A 10,515-nucleotide genomic window follows, 5' to 3' on the forward strand; every position below is an offset into this window, starting at 1 on the left:
TAATTAAATAAGAGATATTGTGATATCCCAACATATCCATGTTCCGACATGGAACAAACTTCAACTTCACCTGCAACTAGCAACGCTATAAGAGGGGCTGAGCAAAAGCGGTAACATAGCCAAACAACGGTTTGCTAGGAAAGGATGGTTAGGGGCTGACATGGCTAAGGAGACATGATATAGAAAGTGATAGGTAGCGGAGCATGGCAATAGAGCGAACAACTAGCATAGCAAAGATAGAAGTGATTTCGAGGGGTGGTCATCTTGCTTGCAAGATTCTCAGAGTTGTCGAAAGCTTGATCCTCATAAGTGTACTCGACAGGTTCCTCGTTCACGAACTCGTCTCCCGGCTCTACCCAAGACAAGAACACAAATAAACGGAACCACAATCAACAACGAGAAATGCGCAAGCAACATGATGCAAGACATGTATGATATGCAAGTTATGATATGCGATGCATATGCGTGCTCCGGAAGGAAAATGATGAACATGGCAGTAACTTGACAAACCAAGCATGCCACTGGAAAGATGAGATGATTTCGGTCGAAATCGATATAAAGATCACCGGAATCGGATGCACGGTTTGCAAATGGCAAGCAAAACAAGAATGGCAATAATCTGCGATAAACAGCAAGATAGCACTTAAAATGCAACAAGCAACAATGCTACAGCACCCCAATATAGCAACAAAGCACATTGCAGTAATCTACAGGAGATGCTTGACAAAAGATGAACACTGAGCTACTGCTAGTTCATAACATATCAAGCCCAAACAAGCATGGCAAAAGTGCAAAAGATTACAGGTTCACAGACTTAGTGAAAAACTGGACATGGCAGAAATCAGCATCAGGTAGCAATGTTCAGAGCACGAAATCAACATGCTACAGGAACTTAACATAGCAAAACAAGGCATGGTAGTGTTCTACTAAATGCACATGACAAAAGTCCCTTACTGACCATAAGCCAAACAGAGCATGGCATAAATATTAATATGTAGGCCTCTTTATGAGCTTGATGCACTCACTACAGAGCAATGCATGAAAAACCAAGCATACCTACAGCAATATGGCATGTTTATGAAGCTATCCATGGCAAGAACAATTGCATAGCATGTATGGATCAACTACAATAAGCTTGGCAAAAATGCATGTCATGTTAAGAATCTGCCGGAAATATTTTTTAGCAAAAGTAGAGCAAGATTGAGTCATGCTATGGTACTCTAAAATTGCAAACAATTGCAGGAGTGGATCAATTACAACTATAGCTACAAAACATCCTTACTGAACATCTCCAAAATATACATGGATCTCTCTCTAGCATCACGTTAACATGGCAACAAAATTACAGCAGACAAGGACTTAGAGAAATCACTAAGTCCCTGAAATCAGAAATATTACGGGGCCTACTTTGCATGCTTGTGCTAGTCACCACAAAGACCATAAAAATACATGGACTATATCACTGGAAAGATGGCATGGCATACTTCAAAACACATGTAGAGCTCATGCTCAAAAGATGCACAGATTAAATGATACAAAAATGACAAATCTCCAAGTTCTGATAAGAACCAGAGATTAACAGCAACTAGCCTTCTTCCAACGAAGATTTGGGCATCAGGATGACCTCTAATGAACATGATGCAATTGAACAAAATGAAGAGCATCATGAGGCGAACAATTAGACATATTATACGCGTGAATCGGAGCTACATGCAAGAAGTTACGGCATCGGGAACATAGGCACTTGCTGAGAATAAATGAGGACTTGGCGGAAAAAAACTAGGGTTTCGGGAGAAGTCAACGCGCCGAGCGAGATCCAGATCGGGGAGTTCCTCGACGGGCTCGGGACTCCGGCGGGAGGCTCACCGGCGGGAGGAGGAGAGAGGCCGGCGGGGCCTTTGGCGGAGGGAGGAGGCGGCGAGCCGGAGGAGGGCAGGCGCCGGTCGCCGGCGGGGCGGCGCCGGAGGGAGCGCGCGGCGGCGGGGCCGACCGGCGCCGGGCGGCGCGGGGAGCACGGCCGGCGAGGGGAGCACCCGAGGCGGCGGCGCACCCGAGGCGAGCGGCGGCGGCGAGGAAGGCCGGCGCGGAGGCGCGCGCGCGGGCCCGCGGGCCGGCGGCGGGCCTGGCGGGCCGCGGCGGTGGAAAGCCGGCGATGACACGTGGCGGCTCCGGACTGGACGGGGCGCGGCGGCGGACGTGTCCGGCGGGTACGGACGCGTCCGGCGGCGCGGAGGGAGAGGGTTAGGGTTTCGTCTGAGATTTCGTTTTTCGGGATGCCCACTCATTTATAGGTAGAGGGGGCTAGGAGACTCCAAATGAGGTGCGGTTTTCGCCCACACGATCGTGATCGAACGACCTAGAGCATGGAAGAGAGTTTGGTGGGCTTTGGGCTGGTTTTGGAGGGGTTTTTTGCTGGATACTCAAATGGACATTGCGGAGGCCCGGTTAACCGTTGGAGTACCAAACGACCTCCGAATGGAACGAAACTTGACCGGTAGACTCCGGGTGGTATATTAAGACCACTTGACAAGCCTCGGTCCATTCCGAGAAAGTTTGACACACGCACACGAAAGAAAACAAGAGGGGTGCACCGGAGGAGATAGGAGCGCCGGATTGGAAAACGGACAACGGGGAAAATGCTCGGATGCATGAGACGAACACGTATGCGAATGCAATGCACATGATGACATGATATGAAAATGCATGACATGACAAAATACAAAACGAAAGACAAAAACCCGACAACGGAGGAAAAAACAAAACACATAGCCGGAAATGGCAAGAGTCGGAGTTACAAATATGGCAAGTTACATGCGGGGTGTTACAACACTCCACCACTACGAGAGGATCTCGTCCCGAGATCTAGGACTGAAAGAACTCCGGATATTCGGAACGGAGATGGTCCTCGCGTTCCCAGGTGGCTTCCCGGTCGGAATGGTGCGACCACTTCACTTTCAGGAATTTGATAGACTTGTTGCGAGTCTTGCGCTCAGTTTCTTCAAGAATAGCAACGGGGTGCTCATGATAAGACAAATCTTCTTGAAGGTCAATCTCTTCGAAGTTGATAGTGCGCTCAGGCGTCTTGAAGCACTTGCGGAGCTGTGACACGTGGAACACATCGTGCACGTTCGCAAAGTTGGAAGGAAGTTCAAGTTGATAGGCGAGGTCGCCTCTTTTGCCAATGATCTTGAAAGGACCCACGTATCTAGGGGCAAGCTTCCCTTTGATACCGAAACGACGAGTGCCTTTCATTGGAGAGACGCGGAGGTAGACATGGTCTCCGATCTCGAAAGCCAAATCACGATGCTTACTATCATAGTAACTCTTCTGACGCGATTGCGCGGCTTTGAGATTATCACGGATGACTTTACACATTTCTTCAGCTTCAGTGATTAAGTCATTGCCGAGAAGTTGGCGTTCACCAGTCTCTGACCAATTGAGAGGAGTACGGCACTTTCTGCCATATAGAATCTCGAATGGGGCCTTGCCCGAACTCGCTTGGAAGCTGTTGTTGTAGGAGAATTCAGCATAAGGAAGACAATCTTCCCATTTCATGCCAAAGGAAATGACACAAGCCCTGAGCATATCTTCAAGAATTTGATTGACTCGCTCGACTTGGCCACTAGTTTGAGGATGGAAAGCTGTGCTGAAGCGAATGTTAGTGCCCATGGCCTTCTGGAAGGAGTCCCAGAACTTAGAGGTGAAGATACTTCCACGATCAGAAGAAATCAATTGTGGAATGCCGTGCAAGGAGACAATTCTGGAGGTGTAGAGCTCTGCCAGCTGAGCTGCTGTTATGGATTCTTTGATTGGAAGGAAATGAGCCACTTTAGAGAGCTTGTCGATGACAACGAAGATAGCGTCATTTCCGCGCTTGGACTTGGGAAATCCAGTCACGAAGTCCATTTCGATATGATCAAACTTCCATTCCGGAATAGCAAGAGGTTGGAGGAGACCAGCTGGTCGTTGGTGTTCTGCTTTCACTCTTCGGCAGACATCACATTCATTCACGAATTGAGCAATTTCTCGCTTCATTCGAGTCCACCAATACGACTGCTTGAGGTCATGGTACATCTTCGTACTTCCAGGATGAATGGAAAGGAGAGAATTGTGCGCCTCGTTCATTATGACTTTCCTTAGATCACCTTTCGAAACCACAATCCGGTCCTCGAAGAGCAAAGTGTCTCTGTCATCAATGCGATACCACTTGTATTTGGAAAGACCCTTGTCGATACCATGTTTCACCTTCTTCACCATGGCATCAAGGAGTTGTGCCTCACGAATTTGATCTTCCAAAGTAGGAGATACTATGAGGTTGGCAAGAACGCCTTGAGGAACAACTTGGAGATTCAGCTTGCGGAAAGCTTCACAAAGCTCCGGTTGGAACGGCTTGAGAATTAAGCTGTTGCAATACGCTTTCCTGCTTAAAGCATCTGCAATGACATTTGCCTTGCCTGGAGTATATTCAATACTCGGATTGTACTCTTGAATCATTTCGACCCATCGAGTCTGCCTGAGATTGAGGTTGGGCTGAGTGAAGATATACTTGAGACTCTTGTGATCAGTGAAAATGTCCACTTGTCTTCCCAACAAGAGATGTCTCCATGTAACCAATGCATGGACAACTGCCGCCAACTCAAGATCGTGTGTGGGGTAGTTCTTTTCGTTGGGCTTCAACTGCCGAGAGGTATAGGCCACAACTTTCTTCTCTTGCATTAACACAGCACCGAGACCTTGGAGAGAAGCATCACAGAAAACTTCATACGGCTTGGATTCATCAGGAGGAATCAAGACAGGAGCTGTGACTAGTTTCTGTTTGAGAGTGTTGAAAGCAACTTCACACTCAGGAGACCAGACATATTTCACATGCTTCTGTAGGAGGTTGGAAAGAGGCTTTGCAATCTTGGAAAAATTCTCAACGAATCTTCGGCAATAACTTGCAAGACCCAGGAAACTGCGGAGCTGCTTGACATTTTGAGGAGGTTCCCAATCCAGAACTGCGGACACCTTCTCGGGGTTAACAGCGATGCCTTTGGCGGAGATGATGTGACCAAGGAAAAGAACTTCATCGAGCCAAAACTCACATTTGGAGAACTTCGCATAGAATTGATACTCTCTGAGCTTGTCGAGCACCAATCGCAAATGTTTGGCATGATCCTGCTTATTCTAGGAGAAGACCAAGATATCGTTGAGATACACCAGAACGAATTCATTGGTATAGGGGTTGAAGATGAAATTCATCATCCGAGAGAACACCGGTGGAGCATTGACAAGGCCGAAAGACACGACAGTATATTCATAAGAACCAAAGCTTGTTCTGAATGCTGTCTTGGGAATATCTTCTTCACGAATGCGAATCTGATGATAACCCATACGAAGGTCAAGCTTCGAGAATACTTTAGCGCCCTTGAGTTGCTCGAATAGCTCATTGATGTTGGGAAGTGGATACTTGTTCTTGATTGTCCTCTTGTTCAATGGACGGTAGTCGACACAAAGTCGGTCCGTGCCATCCTTCTTCTTGACAAAAAGAACACCACAACCCCATGGAGAAGAACTCGGTCTGATCAAACCCAGACGTTCTTGTTCATCGAGCTGCTTCTTCAATTCCTTCAGCTCGTTAGGTCCAAGCTTGTATGGACGCTTGCAAACGGGTACAGTACCAGGCTCTAGTTCGATAACGAACTCAACTGGCCGGTGCGGGGGCATACCCGGAAGCTCTTCTGGAAAGACATCTTGATACTCACAAACGACTGGAATTTGAGAGATGGCATCCAATTCGCCCTTCTCATTGAGAGAGAAAAACCGAATGGTTTCATCACGAGCGGCAAAAATAATCACATCCTCAGACGAGTGTGTCAATTGAATTTCTCTGGCAGCACAATCAAGTTGAGCCTTGTGCTTAGAAAGCCAGTCCATCCCGAGAATAAGATCAATATCCGAGTCACCAAGGACAATTGGAGAAGACTGAAATCTATAGTCGCCCATCTTGATGGAAACATCGGGAGCCATCATGCTAGAACTCAAACGTTTACCCGGAGAAACGACATCCATGGGTTTACTCAGATGAGAACAAGTGAATTCATGCTTGGCGAAGAACGGTCTTGACATGAAACAAAGCGATGCACCAGTATCAAAAAGAACTTTTGCAGGAATATCATTAACAGAGAGATTACCCATTATCACATCAGTAGATTCCTCCGCTTGAGCTGCATTCATCATGTTCACCTTAGCAGACTTTGGATTATGCTTGACCACTCCATTGCTGGAAGATCTGACAGGAGGAGGAGGAGGAAGACGCCTCTGGTTGAAGCACTTGTTAGCATAGTGACCTTTCTGCTGACATTTGTTGCAAGTCACCTCTAAGAGAGGACGGTGATAAGGAGCATTGGACTTGGGAGCTTGATTCTGAGACTTGTTCTGATAGCCAGAGTTGGAAGAGTTGGAAGAACTATGGCCACCTTTGTTCTTCTGCTGGTAAGGCTGACGAAACGGAGGAGGAGGCAACCAGAACTTCTGTTGCTTAGCTGACACAAGTGAGGAAGAAGAAGACTGAACTGCGTCTCTGACTCTCTTCTTAGAAGCCTCACACTTGAGCTGAGCAGCCTCTTGCTTCAGTGCCATATTGTAGAATTGATCAAACTGAGTAGGCTCGACAAGAACGAGAGCTAACTGCAGATCCTCTTTAAGGCCACCTCGGAAGTGATAGATCATGCTCTTCTCATCAGGAACGTCTTGTTTAGCGAAGCGAGCAAGTTTCTGAAACTGAATGTTGTATTGATACACAGACATGTTTCCTTGCTTGAGATTGCGGAACTCCTCACGCTTGCTCTCAACAACACTTTGTGGAATGTGGTGCGCTTTGAAGTCCCGACAGAAGTCAGTCCAAGTGATCACACGACCTCCTCTGGAATCTTTGTATTGCTGAAACCAATCAGCAGCTTGGTCCTTGAGCTGGAAAGAAGCGAACTTGACAAAGTCCTCAGGCCTGACATTGCTACATTCAAAATGCTTGTTGATGTCCACGAGTCAATCATCGGCATCCGTGGCCTCGGCACAGTAGCTGAAAGACTTGGGCTGATTTGCGAGAAACTGGTTGAGAGTGGCAAAGTGAAACTGATTGTTGCCTTGACCTTGATTGCCTTGATTGCCTTGCCCTTGAGTACGTTCTTGCAAGAGTTGCAGAATCATCTGAGCATTGGCGTTGGTTGCTGCCATGATTGATTGCCATGCCTCCGGAGGTGGAGGTGGTGGCGGAGGGATCGCTTGACTCCCTTCATTTCGATCCGGATTCTGACGCGTTGGCGGAGCCATCCTGAAGAGGGTGACATCCGTTAGCATCTCGATAGACAAAAGATAAGTAGAATGAATGGACAGAAATGCAACATATAGTCTTAACAATAAACATTCGAACGAAGATGAACGAATGAATTCCGTAGTAAATCATCACACTTCCATAAGTTGAGAAGCCACTTTAAAAAGATATGGAATGAACATATGAATTCGAAGAAACTCGAATACCACAATACAAAATAAAATCAAGTATTGGCTTGCAGAATAAGCCGGAACAAACATATGATAGAAATTTCGTCCGAAGTTTTCGTGGTGGGGCCCACACGGGCTCAATCGTACAGCACCATCATGTACAAGGCTGTGCACATGACATACGAAGCGTCCCCGAGTCGGCAAAGCCATGGACTCTTTAAGACACAACGAGACCACTGTAAAATCAACCGTATACAGGCGGACCACTAGACGTCGAACCCCAATCTCATATCATGCGTCTGTCGGAAAGAAATCCTAAGGCTACTTGAATTCCCACTTATAAACTCCCGAAACTTTCTGGTTATGCAATCTGGTGTAGGGGATACAGGGGACACAAATATATATCACCCAAACTAACAATCCCTAGATCCAGCTGTATCCATCCGTCAACACATAACCAAGAAACCTTCAGAAATCGTTTACCTCAACCTTCGAAAAACATCCGTTATACAAGTTATGGCAATACTCCCGAACTCCCGCCCCAGTACTGGGTGGCGTCGAGGTGATCTCACCAACAACTGCATAAAAGAGATCTCGATGTCGGCGAAACTCAGGTATTCCAGAACTGCAACGATAAAATTGTGACGACAACACCTCGGAGCTCAACTCCCCGGGACACTGCCACAACCCCTAAATGACAGGAGGCACCAAGAACAATGTTCTCGTCACGAATCGATCAGAACGATTCCAAGATACCCGCGTGATCCTAAAAATTTTTTTAGTGAAATTTGAGGAGAGAGTAGTCAAAACTTCTACGTCAGGAGACCTCACCAGAGCGACGAAGGGACTGAGGAGTAAAAAGAATCCTACTCTCCGATATATATAATCCTAAGACTCAAAACATTTTTGTTCTAGACTCAACAACGCCAGCGATTCGATCAAGCAGGGGGGCTCCTAAGTCGGGGATGGCTCTGATTACCAACTTGTAACGCCCACGATGCGGCTATATCTCCCACGTGTCGAGGCACGACTTAGAGGCATAACCACATAGTGGTTTTGTCGCAAGAAGGGTCATCTTCACACAATCCCATGTAATGAACAAGAATGGGATAAAGAGTTGGCTTACAATCGCCACTTCACACAATACATAAATATCATCATACATCATCCAAAATACAAACATATAGACCGACTACGGTCAAAATCCAGATGAAAATAAGACAACCCCAAATGCTAGATCCCCGATCGTCCCAACTGGGCTCCACTACTGATCATCAGGAAAAGACACATAGTAACGACCACGTTCCTCGTCGAACTCCCACTTGAGATCGACGCCATCGTCTGCACTGGCATCGTCGGCACCTGCAACTGGTGTTGGAAGTATCTGTGAGTCACGGGGACTCAGCAATCTCACACCCGCGAGATCAAGACTATTTAAGCTTGTAGGACAAGAGGTGCAAAGAGGTGGAGCTACAGTGGCAAAACATATATGGTGGCTAACTTGCGCAAATGAGAGCGAGAAGAGAAGCAAAGGAACGGACGTCATCTAGCAATGACCAAGAAGAGGTCCTGAACACTTACTTACGTCAAACATAACACAGACCGTGTTCACTTCCCGGATTCCGCCGAGAAGAGACCATCACGGCTACACACGCACTTGGTGTATTTTAATTGGGTCAAGTGACAAGTTATCTAAAACCGGACATTAACAAATTCCCATCTGCCTCATAACCGCGGGCACGGCTTTCGAAAGATATTACCCTGCAGGGGTGTCCCAACTTAGCCCATCATAAGCTCTCACGGTCAACGAAGGATTAACCTTCTCCCGGAAAGACCCGATCAGTCTCGGAATCCCGGTTTACAAGACATCTCGACAATGGTAAAACAAGACCAGCAAAGCCGCCCGTATGTGCCGACAAATCCCGATCGGAGCTGCACATATCTCGTTCGCAGGGCACACCGGATAAGTCAAGCTACGAGTAAAACCAGACCTCGAGTTTCCCCGAGGTGGCCCCGCAGGCTGCTCGGTTCGGACCAATACTCGAAGGAGCACTGGCCCGGGGGGGGGCGTTAAAATAAGATGACCCTCGGGCTCGCGAAAACCCGGGGGAAAAGGCTTAGGCGGCAAATAGTAAAACCAAAGTTGGGCCATGCTGGAGGAGTTTTATTCAAGGCGAACTGTCAAGGGGGTCCCATAAATCACCCGACCGTGTAAGGAACGCAAACTCAAGGAACATAATCCCGGTATAACAGTAACTAGGGCGGCAAGAGTGGAACAAAACACCAGGCATAAGGCCGAGCCTTCCACCCTTTACCAAAAATATATAGATGCATTAATTAAATAAGAGATATTGTGATATCCCAACATATCCATGTTCCGACATGGAACAAACTTCAACTTCACCTGCAACTAGCAACGCTATAAGAGGGGCTGAGCAAAAGCGGTAACATAGCCAAACAACGGTTTGCTAGGAAAGGATGGTTAGGGGCTGACATGGCTAAAATAGGAGACATGATATAGAAAGTGATAGGTAGCGGAGCATGGCAATAGAGCGAACAACTAGCATAGCAAAGATAGAAGTGATTTCGAGGGGTGGTCATCTTGCCTGCAAGATTCTCAGAGTTGTCGAAAGCTTGATCCTCGTAAGTGTACTCGACAGGTTCCTCGTTCACGAACTCGTCTCCCGGCTCTACCCAAGACAAGAACACAAATAAACGGAACCACAATCAACAACGAGAAATGCGCAAGCAACATGATGCAAGACATGTATGATATGCAAGTTATGATATGCGATGCATATGCGTGCTCCGGAAGGAAAATGATGAACATGGCAGTAACTTGACAAACCAAGCATGCCACTGGAAAGATGAGATGATTTCGGTCGAAATCGATATAAAGATCACCGGAATCGGATGCACGGTTTGCAAATGGCAAGCAAAACAAGAATGGCAATAATCTGCGATAAACAGCAAGATAGCACTTAAAATGCAACAAGCAACAATGCTATAGCACCCCAACATAGCAACAAAGCA

The sequence above is a fragment of the Aegilops tauschii genome, chromosome 4 (assembly GCF_002575655.3).
Source record: "Aegilops tauschii subsp. strangulata cultivar AL8/78 chromosome 4, Aet v6.0, whole genome shotgun sequence".
NCBI classification, from domain to species: Eukaryota; Viridiplantae; Streptophyta; class Magnoliopsida; order Poales; family Poaceae; genus Aegilops; species Aegilops tauschii.